Source organism: Sinocyclocheilus anshuiensis, unplaced genomic scaffold (genome assembly GCF_001515605.1).
Source record: "Sinocyclocheilus anshuiensis isolate Anshui unplaced genomic scaffold, SAMN03320099.WGS_v1.1 scaffold1051, whole genome shotgun sequence".
In the NCBI taxonomy this organism is placed as follows: Eukaryota; Metazoa; Chordata; class Actinopteri; order Cypriniformes; family Cyprinidae; genus Sinocyclocheilus; species Sinocyclocheilus anshuiensis.
In genome coordinates this window covers 53186-70214 of record NW_015546234.1, presented here as the reverse complement: position 1 = coordinate 70214, position 17029 = coordinate 53186, and the positions used below count along the sequence as shown (strand labels likewise).

At 36.5% G+C, this 17029-nt stretch overlaps 1 protein-coding gene across 2 annotated transcripts in view; it reads left to right on the top strand.

Moving 5' to 3' along the window:
- Window positions 1-3145: 3145 nt before the first annotated feature.
- LOC107701480 (circadian locomoter output cycles protein kaput-like) overlaps window positions 3146-17029 on the top strand; it is a 63478-nt gene continuing 49594 nt past the window's right edge. For both annotated transcript variants that reach the window (XM_016503490.1, XM_016503488.1), the window contains exons 1-2: window positions 3146-3280; window positions 15410-15498. The gene's annotated coding sequence lies outside the window, so the exon portion shown is untranslated. The remainder of the gene's footprint in view (window positions 3281-15409; window positions 15499-17029) is intronic.

Below are 17029 nucleotides of genomic sequence, written 5' to 3'. Positions count from 1 at the left end.
AGTATATTATTTTACCTTACTCTACAGTAGGGAAATTGCTATACTTTTGTCCTCATTTCTACACTTGCAAGCAGGGCCTAAAACTAACTTTCACATCTGCCAGTGGCTAATAACTTGAGAAAATTGACCGGCCATAAATATTTTTCTCTGTACCTGTACAGTATTTTCTCTGTGCGTGTCTGTTAATTTTAGGCCATGCTTGCAAGAGATAAAACCTTGAGCTTTTATTTTGGCGGAAACTTCGGTTGAACTTTTATTTTGGCGGAAAACTCCAGCTCCTGTGAAAACAGGTTTACAAACATTACTAATTGAATGAAATACTGTAAACATTTGCCCATTAAAATGTTGAAAATTATGCAAATGTGCAAATTATGCATAACTGGTGGCCGTTGCGTTCCCAAACGCGCTAAACTCACAGCACATTCAATAACGGAGTTCACTGCAGTCACCGTGAACAGAGCCGCTCTGAGACGCGGAAAACACCGCATCACGAGCAATGTGCGCCGCTTCACTTTGAAACAAGCAGCGCAAACAGACTTGATAAGTCATATTACGCTTTCGGTTTTAATTCGTTTGACCGATACTTGCCAAAGCAATGGCGTGAAACACAACGTTAAAGAACTTTTATGTTATAAGTATACATATATCTTCGGTTTAGTATGAAACTGTGTGGGGCCGCCACAGTCTAGTTAATGGATGGGAAACACTGAATTGATAAAAACTCTACAATATATGAAAAATGTTACTATAACACAAGCAACAACAAATAGCTAAAAAAAAAATGAATGAGAGGAAAATTTCAAATGGTAACCATATGCTAAAATGTTTTCTGTCTATGTTCTCTAAACAAAAACATTACATGAACTTTAAATGAACTTCAATTGTGTCCATATTTTAAAGCTGTATATTCTGCATCTACAATTGTCTCCTCTTATATTTTCTTCACTCCACCGATTGAACTTCATGCCTATATTCTCTCCTTCCTTTCTTCCATCTCTGACTTGAATTTCCTGACTGCAGTCACATTTCTGTTTTCTAAAGAAGTAAATTGTCTAATATAAAATAACCAGTGAATGTCAATTATTATTATTTGTTTAAAGTATGCTAAAGTGTACTTCTTTTTCCACAAGGGAATAAAAAAGATAAAAAAAGGCAAGATAATTTCTTAGTAAAAGTTCAACTATTCAATCTACCTTGTACATTGTTTGCAGAACCACACTCTCAAAAAAAGGTACAAAAGCTGTCACTGGGGCGGTGCCTTACACTTTTGTACCTCATTAGGATTGGACTAAAGGATGCATATTTGTACCTTTAAATGAATGTACATATTATTCCCTCAAGTGTATATTCGTACCTAAATATGTCGAGAGCATTTTGAAAGCATAAGGAATCGTCTGTATGGTATTTTGATGTCATACACCGATCGGTCTGCACATGCAAACAAAGCCAAAACATAGATAATTTAGGCAATATATAGAAATCCTGGCCAGGACGCGTCCTGGGAAAATGGCACGTATGGTCACCCTATGTAAAGCAAGAATATGTATAACGTAGAAATGGAGTCAAAAATATGTATTTAATATGATAATAGCACCACCGTGTGGTTATTTTTCTACTGAATTATAGTTGACTAAAGCGTTGCTCATCTTGGTGTCACACGATCTCCACTCATAATAATAAAAGCACCATATCGTTTTTTTTTTTTTACTATAAAAATGTAATTACAGTTTACTAGCCTACATATTCTTCGTCATAAAAATAGCAGTGGGCTAAACTCGAGTTATCATTACTATTTTAAAACAATAGTTGTAGATCTAGTAGTAAGGCACTACTACTGTTTCACACACTGACATTTTAACAGGCTAAATAATAATTAGCAGGAAAAAAAAACAACTTGCAAAATATGCTAATTTTGATTTTTTTATTTTACTAGGGTCTTTATCATGTTGTGTTAGATTTAAACGTGAACAGACATAAACATTTCCACACGTCTGTGCGTGCTTTCTACCACACTGATTTGTATGTCACTGAAACATTTACATGTTTTCACTACAGAAATTAGTATGGACTTAATGCAAATTATGTAAAGGTATTTAAATAGCCTTTAACAAACAACGTAAAATTGCCACGAGGCACGATCGTGTCTCGTTTAAAACAAGCTATAACTTTTCTTCCACCAATGTTCTTAAAATAACGTTAGTCATGCAACAAAACAATAATTTTACCTTCCGTTAACTTCTATCATCTGGCAATGGAAAAGCCTTTGCTCTGCGCCACGGCATTTTGCGTACTCGCATCATCTTTCTATTGGACAACACAGCTGTCATTCAACGCGTCATGCACTAAAATTTCCCGCGCGCTGTAGTGGTTTCAAGATCGGTTGACGTGCGTATTTGATCTAATTGGCATTCGGCCAAGAGAAAGAGCGACACATGTGGGCCAAAGATTAGGAACGTTTGTATAACATACAATTTACACCGAAACACAACCATTACAATATAGCAGGGTATTGTCTGTTTGAAGTTACTGAAACTTTAAAACCGCCACGGAAAGAGTGAAATTGGACCACTTCAAACAGGAAAGCTAAAAGTGATACATTTCGTGTATACATTTTACAGTTAGACGCTTTAATCCCGTTTTCCCTCTCATTTTATTTGAAATATGGCTTTGTTTCTTACGTGTTTTAACTCGTCTTCGCTTTAAGAGTCTCGTGGATTATTGGTAGATAAAAACGGGAATGAATTTCAAATCTAAGTGCATGTTTTTCGGCTTTCCCAGTTTTTGTTTATTGTGTGAACATTAAACGCTTTTATGCATTATATGAACATTTTAGTTTTTTTTTTAAATGTACGCTTTAATGTTTTTCTTAATTTCTATAGTTATACAGGTATATACTTTATTTGATATAAGCGAGTCGTTTTGGTCACTCTCCATGATCTGCTATTTTTAATTCCCTTGAAGCTGATCACTTTTCTGTTTCTTTTTTATGAACTGTATTCTGTAGAGTAACAAGCAATTTAAATAAAACAGCTCTTAAAGATGCTCACATGCAAAGTAGGAGCCAGGTCAACCGCCATTAAATCGTACAAGAAGAAGTAGCAGCCAGGTCTTGCCGCGTGTTGCCAGATTGTGTGGGATTCTGTTCTAGCCGTACTGCGCTTGCGCGTGGGAAGCCTGGGGTAGGCCCTGCTGTTATTCTAACTCTAGTTCAATCCTACACTGCCGTCTCAACCAAAACAAGGCGCAAGAAAATCCCCCTCCTGGACGGCAAATAACCGAGGTAAGAAAGCAAGCGGGCTTGCTATATAGCATGATTTAAGACAGAGCAGCGGAGCTCCAGTGTCGCATTTGTGTCGGATTTAATACAAGCGTATATGCAGTGAAAATACGGTGGTGTGTTTTTAATGCTTGCCTGGGAAGAATCCGAAGGCCCGCTGACCTACATTTGTTCTAGCCTAGTGAGGCAAGGGGAGTGTACGATGTTGCGCTGCCAAATGTTCGCAACCGATTTAAAGCCCGGACATCTCTCGTGCATCGCATGATTTAGTCCCTGCAGAAGCTATATCTTTGTGGCTTTGCATTTATCAGCTATGCATGGATAGCCCTGTTTATACTGACGACGCGCGTTTGTCAGGCTGTTAACTCGCGCTTCTTCAGGTCATATTTTAAGCTGTGTTTCAGTGAGCATATTGATCAAATAAATCGGTTTGAGCGGATGCATGAATATCTGCCAGTAATCGTGAATCTACTCGTTTATTTTACTATGCAGCCTGAAGGATTGCGACTCCGAAGATGGGAAGTAAATCCAATTTAACCTTACCATTTTCTCGCTGCTCCGGCAGAGCAACCTGTAGCGAGCTCGGCTCGGCTAAATATGTAACGTTATATCCCGTCTTTTTACTATCCACAGCTGGAGTAACCAGCCGCACACAGAATTAGTTAACACCTTGGAGTTTTTGCCATTTATTGCAGCTTTGCATGTCGTTCGGCTCTATTTAATTATCATGCGACCGGGGAGTGAAGAGACAAAAAAGAAGATAATACCGGTAATTAATTGCTTTTATCTAAACAGGCCGTAGTGCACATATTTTTGCGTGTATGTTTCTGTTAAATCTTTGAATTTAACGAGAATAAAAATGTAAAAATCTTTATACCGACTGACAAGCAAGAGGTGTTTCGGTTTCTCTGTTAAGGTGAATTAGGGTTATTTGACTTTGAAGCGGCATTTCTTATGGACGGTGCTGGAACTGAATGTCCGCGTTTCATTTTATATTTGGTGTATCTCGTGTCTTGTTGGTATTATTTAAGCATAAAAGCGCCTTGCTAGTGTTGTGTCTGATAACGGCACGTTCCCAGATGCCTAATGTTTTCTTGGTCGGCAGTTTAATAGGTTTCGTCTATATCACTTACACGAAATTAAGCCTTTGCTTTTGAATATTATTTAGGTTATGCACGAAAATTGATTTATGCAATTATAAGGCAGAAAAAGATTGCTGTTGATATGTCAATAAACAGTGATTATGTGCAGATTATTTGGCTGATTCCAAATTAAAACTGAAATGTGAACATTAGCATAATTAGAAATGTACAGAGATTTAATTAATTTAGGTGATTTTTTTTCTATATAATAATAATAATAATAATAATAATCTCAATGAGTAATTCGATTTTTTTTTGTCTGAACAGTCAATGTATTTAATGTATTTGTAAATTATTTTTTGAGATTTAATTTGAAAACTTCCCATATCCCATATCTCCCACTGTTGGTCCTGGGATTTTGTAGATCAGTGGATTCATCCATGGCTCAGCATTGGCAGACAAAATATGACTTCATGAGCACTGGTAACATTTTCATTTTAAGTTCCAATCCTTCTTAATATAACTTTATTGCAATAAATAAAAAGTGCCACTGTACGTCACGAGCATGGACAAAAATGTTAAAAATAACACATTGCATCTGGATTTTAATAACAAATGGATATGTCCCATCTGTCCCCACTGTTAATGGCGCCTTTGTTTTTAGGTTCGCTCTGGATAAGGTGCGTTTGTTTATCACTGTTTTTTTGTACACACAAAAAAACTTGTGTGTACACGTGAATAACACTGTAAATAAATGAAACTGCCACATGATCCACATAAAAGGAATCCTAGGAAGCCGGTTGTTTTTCACCTTCACCATGTTGATCAACACCAGTCCTTCACTGAGGTGGAGAGTGTTTTTCTCACATGATGGTTTTTCTTTGGCAAAGCAGTTATTTGTCAGTACATTATTCCCTTTACAAACCTAGTAACCACCAATTTCATAAAAATACTGCAGTGTTTACTGTCATGGTAAATTATCATTGGATCCTTCAAAGAGTATAAGAATTTGATTTATATATGCCATGGTGGTTAATACTTAAAAATTTAGTTCCATTGTTGTTATGCTATTGAGAAAATCATAAACCTGCCATGTTTCCTGTGACTTTTTGAATGCCTTTGTTGGTTTATTTGATTTGTTTGTATATCCCCATTGTACGAACCTTTACATTATTTGAACGAGTTCAGTCAGTAATTGAATTGGTCATGAAGTTGAAGTCTTGAGGGCATTCAGGGATAAATCAACTGCAGTGTCACCCCAGCAAAGTCATGCCCATCTGACTTAACAGGTCTGGCTGATATCGCTTTTGACAGCGTTTGCAGATCTATCACAACCTTGCACCCTACTTAATCACATCTGCAAGTGTGCAGCTTTGGCTGAATTGCTAGTTTACAACTCTGGGTTTTGTTTTATGTATTAAAGGTATGCCGCTCAAAGTGTAAGGGGTGGGTGATATGGCTAAAATATCATATCACGATTTTTCTCAGGAAAATCACGCTTTGTGATTTTATCATGATTCTTTGTCATGTTGGTTTTACTATTTTGCAAGTTGTCTGAGCAGTACAGCCCAACTAATTTCCCTATTTTAAAAACGAAGCCTTCCAAGGTAACAAAATATAAAATAAAAAAGAATGGCCGATATTTTGGCCAAAGTGAGCAAAGACAAAAATCTTTGTCATTATTTTATCTTTGTTATTAAAAAATAAGAACAAAGATACACATTACAAACACACATAATATACAAATAAAACAAACAGTGCTTTATTTTTCAGGTAGAGTAGGTGTATTTAGCAGTAGCATTCAAGAAATTGAATGAACAAATGTAAAAATACAACACTATATACACTTCACTGTATAAATTATACATTGATTCTTATTAAAGCAACTGTATTGAGTTCTTCAGTCAAGAGTAATGTTTTGTTGTTTTATTAACATTAACGGAATAGTTCACCCCAAAAATGACATTTCTGTCATCGTTTACTGACTCTCAAGTTGTTTTAAACCCGAATGAGTTTCTTTCTTCTGTTGAACAAATGTTATTTTGAAGAATGTGGGTAACCAAACAGTTGCTGGTCCCCAGTGACTTCCATAGTATTATTTTTTTTTACTACTATAAAAGTCAATGGGGATCAGCAACTGTTTGGTTACCCACAATCTTCAAAATATCTTCTTTTGTTTTCAGCACAACAAAGAAAATTAATGCAGGTTTTGGACAACATGAGAGTGAGTAAATAATGACAGAATTTAGATTTTTGGGTGAACTATCCCTTTATTGACAAGCGGCAGCATGTTTAGTACTATTAGGGTGCGTCTCAATCAGCTCCCTAGCTCCTGAGCTCGTGAATCAGTATATCGTGTACACGAATCCGGGCACTGGTAAGTTCCCTGACTCACTGCACATTGGGACAATGATTACCCAATTTCTGGCGACATGACAACGTACAACGTCAACAGACAACATTGTAGAACGTCACTGCTGGTATTAATCAACAACAGGCAGGACCAATCTCTTTTTGATATTAGTTTTTATTCTCTTTAAACACTGTTCCGTTACATATTCTTACAACATTTCAGCCAAATATTAATTATAAATGTTAACTAGATGTGTTCACTACAAACCTCTTTCTGATTCTGATACAGGTCTAGCGATGTGTGTTTGTGCTGAAATATACTAAAAAATGGTTTGTCTTTTCAAATCTTCTATCGCTTTTAATTATATTTATCGAGTTGGCTTGTGTGGTTTATGTTTTGAGCTTCAAAAATGTGACATCATTACTGGTAAGGGAGCATCGATTATCCCTAGTTTTTGCGGTGCATTGTGGGATTTTTCAGGGAGCAAATGTTCCAGTGCACTCACTGGAAGGATTTTGCATTTGAGACAGACCTTAAAATGGCCTTACAATGGCCGACTCCCTGATCAGTGCCCAGACAAGAGTCAGGCAGGTCACGGTGCTTGATTTGTTACAAGACCTTCAATGGTTTGTCACCAGGGTGTGAAGTAACGAATTACAGATACTCACGTTACTGTAATTAAGTGATTTTCTATCAGAAATGGTACTTTTTTGAGTAGTTTAAAATTGTGTACTTTTACTCAAGTACATTTTAAGTGATGTATCTGTACTTTTACTCCGCTATTTACCCTTCGTTTGTGGTTGTTACATGCATGTTTTAATCCGTCAATGTGATTGGATAGGGAGAGAGTAATTGGTCTTGACTCTTGTGACTCTCGTGTCTCGTCAAATCAAAATGTGCATAGAAAACATTAACCGCCAACTGGTGATAATCACCAACTGGTGGCTGCTGGAAGCACATTCTTCAAGCATCACTTGAAGTTCTCAAACTTCTTCGAGTAATCAGCATCTTCCTCTTAATATGTTAAGGTAAATTTCGGATTTCTGCTTACTAAATAATCTGTATATGCTAGCCTACAGGGCCTGAAATTTGGTGTGAGGTTGCGGGGGTATTGCGCACAATGTTAATAACTCCCACAAGTGTCACATTTACGTCATATACGTGAGATCTGCACTGCCACATCTCTCCCTCGCGTGTGTCCTGCAGCAGTCACTTGGAGAAGTCGTCAGCTTGTTGACACCTGATGAGTTTGAGCGCAATTTGAGTTTGTGCGCTGTGAAAAAGTGTGTTGGGACTGGGAGTGGACACTCTAAAACGCTTGGAAACGTGGAAAAAACAGCTTATCATGGCTTAATGTATACTGAAATTGGAGGACCAGATTTATTATGCACCTTATTGATGACCCGTGGCATTATCATACTGCATCTCTGCCAGCGCGTGATATAATAAAACTGCAGCTCGTTAATAAACAGTAATAAAGTTTTTTGTTTGATGATCCATTTTATATAATCTGCCTTCATTTAGCAAGTGCACCTGCACAAAAACATTTTTCCAGTTCAACACTTTTTGTTCCATTCAGTTGTAGATGCTGCTGATAAAGCAGCTTGTTCTCTTCCAGACTGCCGCGGCCCCACAAAGAGACGTACGTGTGTGTGTTTTCTTTTAAAGTATTCCCCCGGAAATACTTCTATATTTAATGCAGTTTTTCTCTTTTTAACCTCTCTATCTCATGGTGTGTGATGAACTCTGGTATGAGTTTCTAATGGTTTTGTTTGCATTGTTCTAAACATTAATATTTTATGAGCAACAATAGCATGCTCTGGCTCAGTGGCCTTACACCTGATTTCAAATCTATTTTTTCAAACATTATGATTTAAATGGTGATGAGTGTACTGAGAATAACTTTTTCACCTTTTCATCATAATAGTTTTTCAGTGTTATTTTTATGTATTTTTTAAAGAGTTGGCAGTCAAGATTAAAACTGCTGGATGATAGATATTCTTCATTCTTTCTGACAAACAACAAAAGATAATGTGAATTACAGTATGTACAATGTTTTCTAAATGTTTAAATTGCAGTGTACAGCATTTCTTATAAGGGGGTAAAATCCGCTGCTCAGTACTCACTACTCATGAGTTCTTCTAAACAAGCTACTATTTTACTCTTACTCAAGTAGTTTTTTTGGACAAATACTCTTTATTCTACTCACACTACATTTTTTGCAATGTAATGTCACTTTTACTTGAGTATATTTTTTTAGTACTCTTTCCAGCACTGTTTGTCACTGTACCCTCTTGAATTCTTGTATCATTTGCTTGTTTTGTTTTGTTTTGCTGATGTTAGTCTAGAGCCGTGGTTCTCAAGGATTCCAAGTGGCTGACAAAAAGACTTAAAAAGCACCAACACTGAGTTGATCAACTCTTAAAAATGGCTTTAAAAAAGTCACTCAAAATAAAAACCTGTTCTAAACCTGTATGACTTTCGTGCTTCTGTGAACATAAAAGAAGATATTTTGAGAAATCTCAGTGTTTTTTTTTTTCAGTAGAAGTCAATGGTATGAAAACTGTTTGGTTACCAGCATCCTTCATTCTTCAACATTGTTCCACAGAAGAAAGTAAGCCATACAGTTTTGGAACAGAGAGTGAGTAAATGAGGACAGAATTTTAATTTTTGGGTAAACTCTCTGTTCCAAAACTGTATGAAGTAATTTTACAATAAGATTTTATTCATTATTGTTAGTTAATGCATCAGGCATCATAAACTAATAATGCACAATTTATTGTTGCATATTTGAAATCTGTCAATATTATTTGTCTATGATATGATAATGATGTTATGATATGATAATTCATGTTTATTGGTAACAATTAAATATTAATATACAGCTTGAAATGTTAAAAATTAATCAAATAATAAGCGCGATTACAATCGTTCAAAGCGGCAATTAATCGTTCAATGTCCACTTATGTTATTCTGCGTGCTTAAGATGTGTTTTTTCCCTTTCTACAGGTTATCTTAAGGGCTTTTCCATTAATTTAGGTTTACGCAATTACAATTTCAAGGGAATAATGGCTTTTGTCATAATTGTGCAGCCCTACAGTAAATGAATAAATGCTCAAAGTATTGTTTAATATTAATTCATAATACTTGCATAACTAATGTCAACAAATTCAAACTTATGTGATTTTGCCAAAATGTCCGAAACCGATGAAGACCTTTTAAATTAAGCCATGTGGTCATTCATACTTCCTCAATTTGTGCAAATGACCTTTAAAGTTATGGAGGTACAAAGAGATGGAGGCTGCCAAGTGCCTAGGCAATATCTCAATACTTCCTGTTTGGTCTTGGCTGTTGACTGGGGCAACCAATGGCAATAATGACATTAGATATCTTATGTTTTTCCCTCTCTTTTCTGTCTTTATCTGCATAAAGTATTTAGTCTTTTTTTCCCTAAAATTACCTTTGAGCTTTTTTCTCTTTGTGCCTTCAGTTTATTTATAGACACGTTTGTTTGTGTACTTTGGCCACTTGATAACATTGTTAATTGTGTTATATTTATGCAGTTTTAAAGTGCCCCTATTATACCATTTCGAATATTGCCTTTCATGCAGTGTGTAATGCAGCTGTGTGTAAATGTAAACAATCTGCAAAGTTGTAAAGCCGAAAGTGCATGATAAATAAAGTTATTGTCTCCCAAAAGAAAGAATCGACTCTTAACAGCCGAAACGAGTCGTCAGTAATTCGAATCCCACCTGCGTGACAGCTACACGTCATGGGGTAACACAATTGCATAATGCCCATCTACGTTGGCCGGCCGTGAACAAGTCACCCACCCACAAACACTGTAGCTGGTTTGTGTGGTTAACATCATGTCGAGAAGACGCTGTGAAAGTAAATTCATTTTATTTTCACTTCTGAAAGAAGAGGCAGCAAATAATCAGTGGTTAAAATAATGTTTTTTCCACTGTACCACAGCAGTACAACCCCAATCTTTTTTTGTATTCCTGTCATTTTACTGACGACGGGAGTTTTACTGTCTCGGGAGTTCAACGTGGGATTCACAAAACGCTTGCTCTTGAAAGATGGCTCAGTACACAGTTTATTTGGACCGGCTGGCTCCACTGAATCACAACCTGTAAGTATGATTAATAATTGATATTTATATTTTCTATTGAGTGTTCAAAATTCAAAACTATGGCAACATGCGTATCGTTTCTGACACGCGCTGTACGCGGTAGACCAATCACAAGACTGGGCCATCTGACCAATCAGAGCAGAGTAGGCTCATGGAAAGGAGGGGTTTAGAGAGACTGAATCGTAGAACTGCTTTGAACGAATCATTGGAAAATGAGGTGATATTAAATGCATATTTTGAGAAAACCTTGCATTCATGTAAACCTATTGTAGAAGACTCCCGAAATAATATTAGGAACCTTAAAAATTGCATAATAGGGGCACTTTAAAACCATATGCTTATGAGGCCATTAACCGGTAGTTTTCTGATGTTTGCTTTCCATTTGAGAATGATTTTGGGTCAAGAGGCCATCTGAGCTGTTGTTCTCTTGCATGCCGCCATTTCATAAGACTCTCTGAGATTGTCTTTCCTGCTTGCCAGATGATATTCAGTTCCGCCCACATAGATACCAAGGCCTCTAATGAAAATGTATGTCAGTCAGTCAGAGAGCGATGGGAATGATAGTTTCCATTCAGCTTTTGTGTTTTGATGACATGTGACAGTAAAGCAGGAGGCTCGGTTTCGATACCGTTTCCCATTCCCTGGCAGCTGATGTTTAATTTCCGATTAGTAATTGTTCAGAAAACTAAAATTTCCACTCGGTAATTTTATTGGCTGGTCCAAGGCAAACTAGAATTCACTGGCATTTTAGTTTTTTTCGCAGTAATCCTACATTTCCTCCTTGCTCTTCAAGGGATGAAACTGGAGCCGATATCAGTTTGGTTTGGCAGTCTCAGAGGGACGCTATGGCCCGATGCTGGGTGCCAGCCTTGTGTCCAGAGGGACATGTGACTGTATTGTGGGAGTGTGGGTTGGAGTGACGAGTCCTTTTGGATGCCCAGAGCTCTCAACATCCACCCACTCCACCCAAACCCGCATGCATGCATGCCTCCATCTGCTCGCTGTACACTCTCACGCTCTGCGTTTCACGTTGGACTCTGCTTCAGAGAACTGTGTGTGTAAGATCAAAAGCATATTACACTTAAGTGTTGATGGTCAAGCCAGTTTTGTTTTAAAGTCGTGATGTAACGGAAGTAGCGAATGATTGTTTCTTCCATATTGTTACGTACATCCAAGTGAAATGGATTTTTGAAAAGAAAAAAAATGTTGGACGGGGTCTTGGTTCTGTCTATCGGTTGTTGATTCGATGGAGGCAGATCTGAATGCAAGCTTGCAATCGATTGTAAGAAAGGGCCGGGGTTTCTGTGAATGAACTGATTGTGATCTGTCATTTTCACCAGAAGATTGAATAAATAAAAATAAATCATGAATAGATCAATTGTTCACAGTAAGAAGATAGATAAATAGGGTACATTTCAACTTCAATGCCGTTTTATAGGAACACTCCACTATTTTTGAAAATAGGCTCATTTTCCAACTCCCCTAGAGTTAAACAGTTTAGTTTTACCGTTTTCGAATCCATTCAGCCGATCTCCGGGTCTGGCGGTAGCACTTTTAGTTGTAGCTTAGCGTAGATCATTGAATCTGATTAGACCGTTTATTATCTCGCTCAAAAATGACCAAAGAGTTTCTACATTTTTCCTATTTAAAACTTGACTCTTCTGTAGTTACATCGTGTACTAAGACCGACGGAAAATGAAAAGTTGCGATATTCTAGGCCGATTTGGCTAGGAACTATACTCTCATTTCGGCGTAATAATCGAGGAACTTTGCTGCCGTACCATGGGTGCAGCAGGCGCAATGATATTACGCAGCGCCTGAAAATAGTCCCCAGCTAGGTAACTTCCAATAAGCCTATTTTCAGGTGCTGCGTAATATCATTGCTAACGGTCTAATCAGATTCAATGATCTATGCTAAGCTGCAGCTAAAAGTGCTACCGCCAGACCCGGAGATCGGCTGAATGGTTTCGAAAATGGTAAAACTCAACTGCTTAACTCTAGGGGAGTTGGAAAATGAGCCTATTTTCAAAAATAGTGGAGTTTTCTTTTAATGGTGAGGTGTGTAATATCTGTGCCAGTGGTAGCAAATGGAACTGCAGTTTGTGCAAGTGGAATAGCAAATTGGTTCAACCAATGGTGTGAGTTTGGGGCGGGAATTTTTATTTGATTTGATTAGCCAATGGGAATGTTTAAAACTTAATTGTTTTTTTTCTGTTTGTTGCTGCTTTGGTGCAGATGGTAACCAGTTTTTAAAAACATTGTAAAAGCTTTAAAACAGTGTTTACAATGATTTCTTCCTTGTTGTTGTTATTTCCGGGTTAAATTTGATTTACCATCATGTGGACTCAATAAAGCAGTTTTATCTTCGCCATTCTAAATTTGATGCATGATTGCTCTTTTTATTTTAAATATACAGTAAGCAGTTGTTTGATTTATCAGATGCATGGTTTGCTGGATGTTGTAAACCAGTTGGCAAGGATCTATCACCTACAAAGTCAAAACACTTATAAATTATAGATAGCATATCGCAGAGGAATACTAGTCATGTGTTTTCATCAGTTTGGGTCATTGTTGATTTGCCAGTTAGGGTTTATATTTTACAGTTTGCCATTTGAGGACATATCAATAATTATGATAATTGATAATGGGAATTTTTGCAAACACTGCAAAAACACGTAGAAACATTTGAAGCTCCCCTGAGCGCAATCACAAGTATGATGATGATCGGGTCAGTCGCACTGGTGCTCCTAAAAAAATGTTTATAGTCGCACGCAGTAGTTTTCAGTCGAAATGGTCGCACTGTAGAGCCCTGATTTAGCTCACACACATATTAATGTCATGAATTTGTGAAGTGAAGATGAATGAGCGTTAAAGGAGCTGCTTCCCTGTTGATGTGAATCATACTTCCTGTGTGAGTGTAAACAGGAGAGAAACCACCTGAGACCATAGAATAGCAGTGTTGTTAGCCAAGTCTTTAACGTAAAGACAACTAGACATTTACATTTTCGGTCAAGTCAAATTTATTTTAATGCCACTTTTGTTTTACACTTTATAATTTTGTTTTAATTATTTTTATTTTGCAACAATAATTATCATAATAGTGATTTATTATAATTATAATTATTATTTTATAATCATATATAAATAATCACTGTTTTGGTCCAATTGTGCAGCCCTACAAACAAGTTTAATATTTTTTATTTTGTAGTAATAATAATAATCATAATAAAATTCACACAATCACAATTTTTATCAGAAAAATCACAGCATTTTTCACCAAATTGTGGAGCACTTGTTAATAAGTTAACGTGTTTGTTTGTTGATTTTTAAATATAAAACTTGGTGAAGTGATTTATGTGTCGGTACTTTTTTTGACATCTCTCCAGCACATTTTAACAATACCGTGATAATACTGATAGCCGTGATAATTTTGGTCACTATAATCGTGATAAGAAATTTTCATACCGTTACATCCCTACTTGTTAGTAAGTGCTTCATACAAAACTGATGGCGCTAATGTGGAAAACACTTGCTCAAACACAAATGCTCAAAAGCACTGATTGTGTCAACCTGGTAAGTTTCCAGGTTTTTCCTTACTCCTGGAAGTTGTGTAAGTCAGCCAATCAGATTCGAGCTTGCCATGTCAACTGTAATTGCCTTAGCAACCATCGCTAACTAACAGATTTTCCTAGACTGTTGAGAGCCCTCGATACACTAAACAAAAACCTCTTCCTAAGACAAGCCTATTTTTCTTCATTACTTTAAATTATAAACCGTTATAGATCACCCCCTAAATGTAAACAGGCAAGCTGTATTTTGCCCAGCCAGTTTGCTGATATATTTAGTCACCACTCACCAGACAGTTTAATCCTGTACCACTAACAGTACTATAATTTTGTCTGTACGTGTTACTGTCTTGAATCAAATCGATTTTGTTGTAGTATTCGGATAAAAACTGAAAAATGAATAAATGTACTAGGGATTGAACCGGATCCTTCTGTATTACCAGCCAGTTGTCATCTTGTGTTCTTCAGCTCTAAGATGGGTTGGACTTGATTTATGTTTAGAGGTGAAAAGAAAACGGCAAGATGTTTGCATGGAGGGACAGTATTTTATCTCACTGCAGCGGGAGCCCAATGATTTGGTTGTGTGTGTGTATGTGTGAAGACTCTGAATGACCCAGATGTTTTAGTTGTGATTTCACCTCTAATCAGAACCTCTGGGACGAGCAGAGAAGCGAGCGGGTGGACGCAGAACTTTTCTTACAACTAGACACAAGTTCTGTACACGTATGCACACCGCACAAATAAACTGTGACCTGGATTGTTGACACATTTCAGTGCAGAATAATAGTCAGCAAATTGTGATAAGACTCATTTAAAATATTCTTAAAGCTAACTTGAATAATCACCCAAATCCTTACAGAGAGCCTGCTGTCTTTTAGGGTTATATGCATTCAAATGGTTTCGTTTGTTCTTGTTGCTCTGAACGATATTGTCATTTATTTTTAATTGTCAGAAAGTGAATTGAGAGTGCTTTAAAATTTCTTTTTGCCTTTGCAGGGTTTCCATCACCATTGGATTTGTTTGGAAGTAAAACTCTCAATGACAATCCACAGGAGCCCTTCTGCAACCTTCCCAACCTAAAGAAGGTAAGTTGGTGAAAAAATATTTTTAAAAATGTTTGACGGTCCCCAAAATGAACATAATTCAAAGACATTATTGTGGCAGGTGAAGGAGTTAAATAAACATTGAATAGAATAATAATTGTTGTTTTTGGCCATTGCGTCACATCCATGGCATGTTAAAAGTAGTTCACGTGTCCTGTGCGAATGGCTCCGTAGTCATTTTGTGCCACCTTTATCTTGTTATTATGATATGACGGCCTGTATGCTTATGACAGTGTTGTGATTTTATTGTTGACTGCATCCAATCTTGCTGAGGGTCTGACTCACTTAATAGCTTAATACCCTGCAAGCCCCAGAGATGAAACCACAAATGGCAGAACTGGAGAGAGATGAAACACAGCGGTGATTTGTGAGGAGGATGTATTTACTTGGTTTTATATATATATATATATATATATATACAGTTTGCTTTCAAAGAGAATGGCAATCGCAGTCTGTAACTAAAGTGAAGGGCCAAAGAGATGTATTCGTAATTTTTAGGGAATATTTTTTTTCCCACTTTTTTTCCATGATAGAGAAAGTAGACGGAGGGATTGGAACTGGTGAATGACAATCCAAAATCAAACTCTTGTCTTCTGCTGCTCTGTGTCCGCAGCTTATTCAAGTGAATTTAATTAAATACAGTTAAAGCAAAGCAACACAGTTAAAACAGTAATATTGTGAAATAATATTATGTTTAATATAAATATGATATATATAATATAAATGTTTTCTGATGTAATAGATTTTGCATTGTAATTTATTCCTGTGATGGCAAAGTTGAATTTTCAGCATTTATAATCCAGTCTTCAGAGTCACATGATCCTTCAGAAATCATTCTAATATGCTGATTTGCTCAAGAAACATTTATTATTATCAATGTTGAAAACAGTTAACAGTTGCTGCTTAATATTTTTGTGGAAACCATAATAAATTTTTTTCAGGACTCTTTGATGAATAGAAAGTTCAAAACAGTCCAATAGAAATCTTTTGTAACATGTAAAAGAGTTAAAGTCCCCCTGTAGTCAAATATTTTATCCCTTAAAACTTATCTCTGATCATCAAAATGACATATTTAAATGTTTTGTCTTGTGAAAATAATTTTCTCATGCCTTAAAATAGCTTGTTAATTCGTTGTTTACCTGGGTCTTCAGTCTATGATTAGCTCACCTCACCTCTTATCTGACAAGTCTTCGGGTTTGACTCGTTTGTTCATCACGTGACAGCAGCATAAACTTAACCAATGTAGTCTGAGCCGGAAAGAGAATTGATTAGTTAATCTGAGTCTTCGGGTTTGAGTCGTTCCTTCATCACGTGACAGCCCTATACGCTTTAACCAATGCAGTCTGAGCCGGAAAAAGAATTGATTAGTTCTTTTTTTTTATTTGTTTTTTTTATTGAAGATATTACATTCACAGGGGATACAGACATAGCAATAAAATACACACACCCAGAATACAAAACAATAAATACATAAAGAATAATAAAAATGAAATATAAACAGAACAAAAACAAA